Below are 6,773 nucleotides of genomic sequence, written 5' to 3'. Positions count from 1 at the left end.
AGGGAAGGAAGGAGGAAGGGAAGGAAGGAGGGAGGGAGGGAGGAAGGAAGGAAGGAAGGAAGGAAGGAGGAAGGAAGGAAGGGAGGAAGGAGGGAGGGAGGAGGGAAGGAAGGAACTCAAGGGTAAAGGTTTAATGCATCCATTCATCCGTCTTCTGCAGTCCCTTGTGGCCAGACAGGAAGGCATGGCACACAAGCCCCCAACAATCTTAACATTTGAGGGCATATAGATTTGGGGAATCTGTCCTTTTTAAAAAAATTTTAGAGGAAAAACTCAATAGTTTACTCCATGTTAAGGGCCATGGAGTGCTATGAACTGGAACTCTCATTGGCTTCACAGCTTCTGGCATTTTTGACTCCTGCTAGGACCTCTTGGCACTGAGGTGACCTTGCTGGCTGGATCATGAACTACTTCTGTTATTTACCTTCAGACCATATAAGAGAAGCCAAGAATCAAGTCGACTCCCCAGGTTGCTGTAACTACAGAATAGTAGCTGGTTTCTGTGCCTTTCTGTAGCATTACTACGACCCAGATATCCCACAACCTCAAGGGACCGCTATCAGTGTGATCAAAACATCTTGGTATGAATTACTCATTTCCCATGTAACCTTACACATCTTGTGACTCTCCCTAGACCTGAAAGACTCCGGAAGAGGCACTGCAGGAAGAATCGTGCTCTAAAGAAGCAGTGTGGAGAATGACTTTCACGTCCCGCATTTCCACTGAGGCCTCTGTTCTTGTTGCTCTGCAGGTAACGTAACTATTTTATAGCGAGAAAGCTGTCGGTGGTAGCTTGCCTGGCAAGCGCCCCTTTGGATGACAGCCTAGTTAACCACGCTGAGACAGTGGCACTGGCTGTGATCCTTGTGACAGGGTACTGCAAAGGCCCTGTCTGTGAGTGTTTTGTGTGTTCACAATGCTGTAAAAGACTAGGGACGGTTTTATTGGTTATGTGGTCTTTAGGGATGACTTTTCCAAACCGAGGCCAACACAGAACCACTGCAGAGAGTCACCCCTAAAAGAGTGGGGAGGGGCTGAGAGCAGAGACCTAAAGCTTCTGCTACATAGAACATGGCCAGCACTGCTCTATGGTTCGCTAGAACCACCGAGGCTCTGCTCGGGAGGGCTCCAGTGCACTCCTAGGTGCCTTTGGAAGAAATCCCTCAGCAGCCAGTGTTTCAAAGGAAATGGGGAACTACCTCAAAACCTGAACTAGAGCTACTCTCTCCTGTCTCTCACAGTCGGGGCAGGTCTGGGACTACATCGCTGTGAAACCCCAGGGAGAATTCTGAACCTAAGTTCAAATTCCTGTCAGCAGAAACATGTTGCTGAAGAATAAAGAATGGAGAATCATTTAGGATAGCAGGGACAGGGGTGACAATGAACGTGCTGCTTCAGAAGGACAGAAGGGAACTAAATATTGGCTCTGGGTTTTTCTGTAGACCCACTCTTCTTACAGAGAGCCTAAAATCTGATGTTTGCAGACCAACATCTTTTCCCTATAGTGCTTTTGCATGCACTGTATCATAGGACTTTCACAATAACTGTGTAAAATAGAGAACCTGTTATCCTGCTTAATAGCTTAACACTTTGGGCATAAAAACATACCTGTGATTAATAGCTTGCTGGGTCACTTGAGGAAGCTTTAGATAGGAGAGCCCAGACTAGAATTTGGGTCTTTGGGCTTTGTCCTGTTGATCAGCTGCAGTGTACCAGGATAAATGTGCTTGGTGCTGGAGCAGGGGGGTGGGGGAGATGACATGGATGGACAAACATGTGTTCCTGTCTAAAGACAGATTACAAACAAGTGCAAATGGAGTATTGTCTGTGGCGATGGCTCAGGAAAAAGTGCATGAGTGTGGGGAGGCTGGAGAGAGAATTGGAAAAGGGAATCAGAGAGAACCCCAGGGAATGATATATTTGTTTTTCTACAATGTGAGAACCCTAGCAGGCTAGGGTCCAGGGAAAGGTGGTCTAGATTAAGGAACAAGCACACAGGTCGGTCCTGAGGCCATGAAGAGACAGGGGTTCTAGAAGGTCTCAGAAGACGGTTGTCACCTAAAGCTCAATGAGAGAGAGAAAGAATAAACTGAACTTGTAGAGAAAAGCAGGCACAGGAAAGGAATTCTGGCTTTATACGTTAAATGGCAACCCAGTGAAGGGTTTGGCACACAGGGAGCAGGTGTGCTTGCAGGGCGTGTCTTATCCACTCGTGAAGAATGGACTAGAAGAAGCAAGGAAGCCATCCATGTAGGAGGCTGTTTCTCATGCAGGCCAAGTTGATGTGGCTTAGGTTAGAGAGACTCTGTCAGAGTGGGAAAGAGAACCAATGGCTCCTATAGTATAGGACTAATATGCCTTCCCAGTATGAAATCTCAGAGATTAATAAACAAAATATCTTCAATAGTAGCACATGACTGGTTCTGGCTAATGCATCAAAGGTAACTAGCCCTGAGCTGAAATCCCCCCTCAGTTTCGTGGCCCCAAGCTACACTTTGGACAATTAAACATGTTTCACAAAGACAGAAATTCTAAGTGTGGTTTCTTGGACAACTGGGGAGGTTTCTAATGTAAAATATTGTAAAAATATCCCAACACAGACCATGCTGCTTTCTCCACACAGGGTCACCCTGCCTGCTGGGCAGGATCACACTCTTCCTGAGGAGAAGATCAGGGACGGTCCTTTAGCTAGGTTCTACTTTGTATAGTTTAGCATTTCCTGAGCACACTTAGTAGACCCATATATCAGCCATTTATTAGTCCCAGTTCTGCTAGACCACTGAGCGGCTGGAAGGGCAGGGTTGGGTTGTGGTTGTAATAATTGGGTCATGGTGGAAAGTCCTGGCTCCTCTACACACTGTAACCCAAAGTAGGTTGTGTATCTTCTGTGACTCATTTCCTCATCTGAAAAAGCAGGAAGAGTGATAGTGCCCAACCCATCAATCTGCCAGTAAGTACATACAATTAACACTGACATTCTGCAAAGACCATTAAGAAGGGACAGGCCTGAGTCCATGGACTCTGACAGTATGAAAATATTTGTTGTCTGGTAAGGACAATCTTAGTGACTGGTCAAGCCAAACTGTGCTAGATGCCACCATGAGGAGCCTACATAAGGGACTGGGGATTCTGCCCCCTGTTGAGTCCCTTAGTGGCCAGCAATGGTTAGCTGAAGGCAAATCAGTACAATCTGAATGTGTCCTCTTAAAATTCGTGTTACAACTTAACTGCCAGTGTGATAGAAGATGTCTAGGAAGTTCATCATGCAGTGGGTTGAGCTGTCACGGAGGGAATTAGAGAACTTCTCAGAGGTGTGAGGGAGTGGCTCACCTCTCCCACACCTATGCCCTCCTGCCTTCTGCCATGGGGCAACACAGTAATAAGGGACCCTCTTGAAAGTTGGAGTGAGCCAGCCCTAGATATGATCTGCACTTTGAGCTTAGCTTCCCAACTTCCAGGACCATGAGAAATAAGTTTCAGTTGTTGGTAAACTCCCCAATTTATGGTATTTTGTCATAGCAGTGGGAGCAAACTAAGCCACATGTGTAGTGGAGAAAACATGTTCCCAGCATCCCAGCCCTGAAATGAGGGTCTGTGATGGGCAGCCACCTTTGGAGGACTGGAGTCTCTGTCACCTTGAAAGTCTTTTCAGTCTTAAGATTTTTTTCATTTGGGCTTCTTTAGGAACTGTGCATTTGTTAACTAAGCACTGGTGGGAAAGACCTAGAAAAAGAAACTATGATTGCATGTTTTTGTTCCTGTTGAAAAGCATAGTATCTATTGTGGGTGAAAGAAAAGGGTAGGACAGTGCCTGTATAGTGAAGCCGCCCTTAAGGGCCTGGGGAGCACGGAGGACATCTTAAAATCAGGCTGGAAGGACATGGTGTGTTGTAGGGAGAGGGGGGCCCCTTGTTTTGGCCGCCCGGCTAGCTTACACCCGAAATAATCACACAGAAACTGTATTAATTAAATTACTTCTTGGCCCATTAGCTTTAACTTCTTATTGGCTAACTCTCATATCTTGATTTAACCCATTTCTTTTAATCTGTATATAACCACTAGGTCGTGGCTTACCAAGAAAGATTTAACATGTCTGACCTGGCATCTCTATGGCGGCTCTCCCTCTCTACTTTCTTTCTCCCAGAATTCAGTTCTGCCTTCTCCGCCTACCTAAGTTCTGCCCTATCAGGCCAAGCAGTTTCTTTATTGATTAACCAATGAAAGCAACACATAAACAGAAGGACCTCCTACACCAATGGTGTCCACAGAATGTCACGCCAAGTTATGGATCATTGCAAGCTTTGTTCCCTACTACTGGCTTCTCTGACTTCCTGAGTTGTTGTTTTTTGTTTTGTTTTGTTTTAATGAAATGAGAATGAGGTCTTGCCTTTCCAGGGCTGTCTTCATGTACCTGGAGTTTTTTAGGCGCTTGTGTTTTGCATAGGTACCGTACTTTCCTGCTCCACACTGGGACAGGCATTGGCCTTTGCCATGTTCTTTCTAGACTAGAACAAAGAGCGAATAAACTCGGAGAGAAACTTGTCCTGCGACTCCTTTGCACAACTCTGAGTTACTGTGGGGGCGTTGCAGAAACGCGCTGGAGCTGAGCCATCCTCCCACCCGAGGGCCGCAGTCCAGAACTTTCTGTGGTAGGTGATGAGTGAGGTGATGAGGATCATGGCCTCATTGAGATCAAACGCCAGGGTAGCACCTTAGCTCATCCGGCCATTGCACACCGGATTCCCTCTGTCTAGGAGGAGATCTGGGTTTTTATTTACTTTTGTTTCTTTTTAAAAATGTGCTCATTTTTATATTTCTGTCCTTGTGTGATGAATGACGGCTCTACTTTGTAAGGCTTTAGAAAAAAAAACAAAGCCTGACATTCCCAAGTTAACAAGCTTCTCATGCCCTATTTTTCAAGCTGACACATAATAAAACAAAGTGTAAAGACTCAAAGGTGTGTGCATGGAGGGAATGTTCTCTTCCTGGAGAGAGATTTCATCTAGAAAGTCTGAAAAAACACTCAGGAATTCTCAGACAGCCCCAACTGCATAGCGACAAGCTCTGAGCCAGGCGTCTCTGACTCCTAGGGTGAGCACCCTCCTCTTCCTTTAAAGGGTCCTACTGACTGGAAACTGGGTAAGATCTGCATCAGCTCACTGATGCCTGGGCCTGGGGCTTCAGGAGACACCACCTTGGTCCCCAAAGGTTACTTCTCCAGGCAGGTTCTGGCTCAGACAGGTATAGTGTCTTACGAGTGGAATCCATTTGTCTCTGCTTCAGGACAGTTATGCAAGACTTCCAGTGGGAACATCATCAAGGGCTAAACTATTGTGGGAAACCTGGAGACCGTTTCTCCTCATATCCAGGTGATGGGGTTGTGTGTGCCAAGACTTCCTGGCTCTAAGATTCAGCACTACACTTTCCATATCTGGTTCTTGGACAATGTGGGGTTTTGTTTTGTTTTGTTTTTGGAGTTTATCTTTTTAATTTGGGACATTAGTAAAACTGGGTTTAGAGTCGGGGAGACTTGACATAAGGAGAAAGCCTGAGAAAGGGACATCCCTGCTTACCCAGCCATGACCAGAGAAGCTTTGCGACCACCATCATGGGAAAGGCCCCCTCTGTGGGAGGAGAGGTTTCTGCCCCTGCTCTTGGGTATTTTTTTATTTGTCTCATATGCCTCGGTTTCTTTTCTTTAAAAAGATGGATATTGGCAGTTACCACCTCATTATAAAGTCTGTTGAAGGGATTGAGTTACGCCTATAGAAATCCGGAACCACGTTCTGAGTAAGTTCACCTCCACAGCAATGCTATTAAATTAACAAAGAGTTTGGGCTGGAGGTTGTGGGGTACTGACTTTAAAATACTGAGCTTGTATTGAAGCTTCAGGGATAGATTGAGAAGATAGGCAAAAGCTGGAGGTGCAGCGGAACCGGCCTAGCTTACATAGAGCTCTGGGTTCTGTCTCCAGTGCTGCAAACCCAGGTAAAGTGCAGTAAGTGTGAGTCTAGGCTTCGGGAAGGGTTTGCCACTCATCCTTGTGGCATTGCCACCTCCTACCTTGTTCAGGAATAGGGCAGCCATGTTCTTAACATTGTCCACATAAAATGGCCTTACAGATTCTGCTTTTAAACGCTCAGGGGCTGGTGAGATGGCTCCGTGGTTAAGGGCATATACTGCCCTTGCAGAGGACCTGAGTTCAATTCGCAGCATCCACGTCAGGTGGCTCTCAACCTCCTGTAACTCCGGCTTCAGGAGATCCAAGGCCCTCTTAGGGCCTCGGTGGGCACTTGCACACGCCCACATTTCCCCACACAGGTGCACATGCATACACATAACTACAAAATAGAAGTCAAACTTTTAAGATAGATACACTCAGTGAATCCTGTATAATTAGAGAACCGAAAAGGCTCCAAGATGTGTTAAGCAAGCTGGTCATGGGTAAGAAGAAGCCTTACAGGAAAACAAGGGAAGGCTTTTATTTTACTAAATGTTTCATGAACTCCATACTCAGCTATGGGCCCCCATATGCAGCACACAGTTTAAGACCCTGGGAGCTGGAGGGCTGACTTTCTAAATCCCATCCTGAGCAAAAACAGCTGACCTTCAGAGAGGTTAGCTAGACACAGCTAGCTACTGAGTTCCCCAGGGTCCTCAAGCTAAAGTCCGCGACCTCTCTCTCTCTCTCTCTCTCTCTCTCTCTCTCTCTCTCTCTCTCTCTCTCTCTCTCTCTCTTTCTCTTTGTGTCTCCCCATCTCTCCCTCTTAATC

General features: G+C 46.3%; 1 protein-coding gene across 2 annotated transcripts in view; it reads left to right on the top strand.

Moving 5' to 3' along the window:
- Window positions 1-6,773, top strand: part of Gcnt4 (glucosaminyl (N-acetyl) transferase 4, core 2) — a 29,127-nt gene that overhangs the window by 15,387 nt on the left and 6,967 nt on the right. For both annotated transcript variants that reach the window (XM_026783686.1, XM_005356451.3), the window contains exon 2: window positions 635-751. The gene's annotated coding sequence lies outside the window, so the exon portion shown is untranslated. The remainder of the gene's footprint in view (window positions 1-634; window positions 752-6,773) is intronic.

Source organism: Microtus ochrogaster, chromosome 19, assembly GCF_000317375.1.
Source record: "Microtus ochrogaster isolate Prairie Vole_2 chromosome 19, MicOch1.0, whole genome shotgun sequence".
Classification (NCBI taxonomy): Eukaryota; Metazoa; Chordata; class Mammalia; order Rodentia; family Cricetidae; genus Microtus; species Microtus ochrogaster.
Note: the sequence above shows the minus strand (reverse complement) of the source record. Positions and strands in the feature narration are given on the sequence as shown.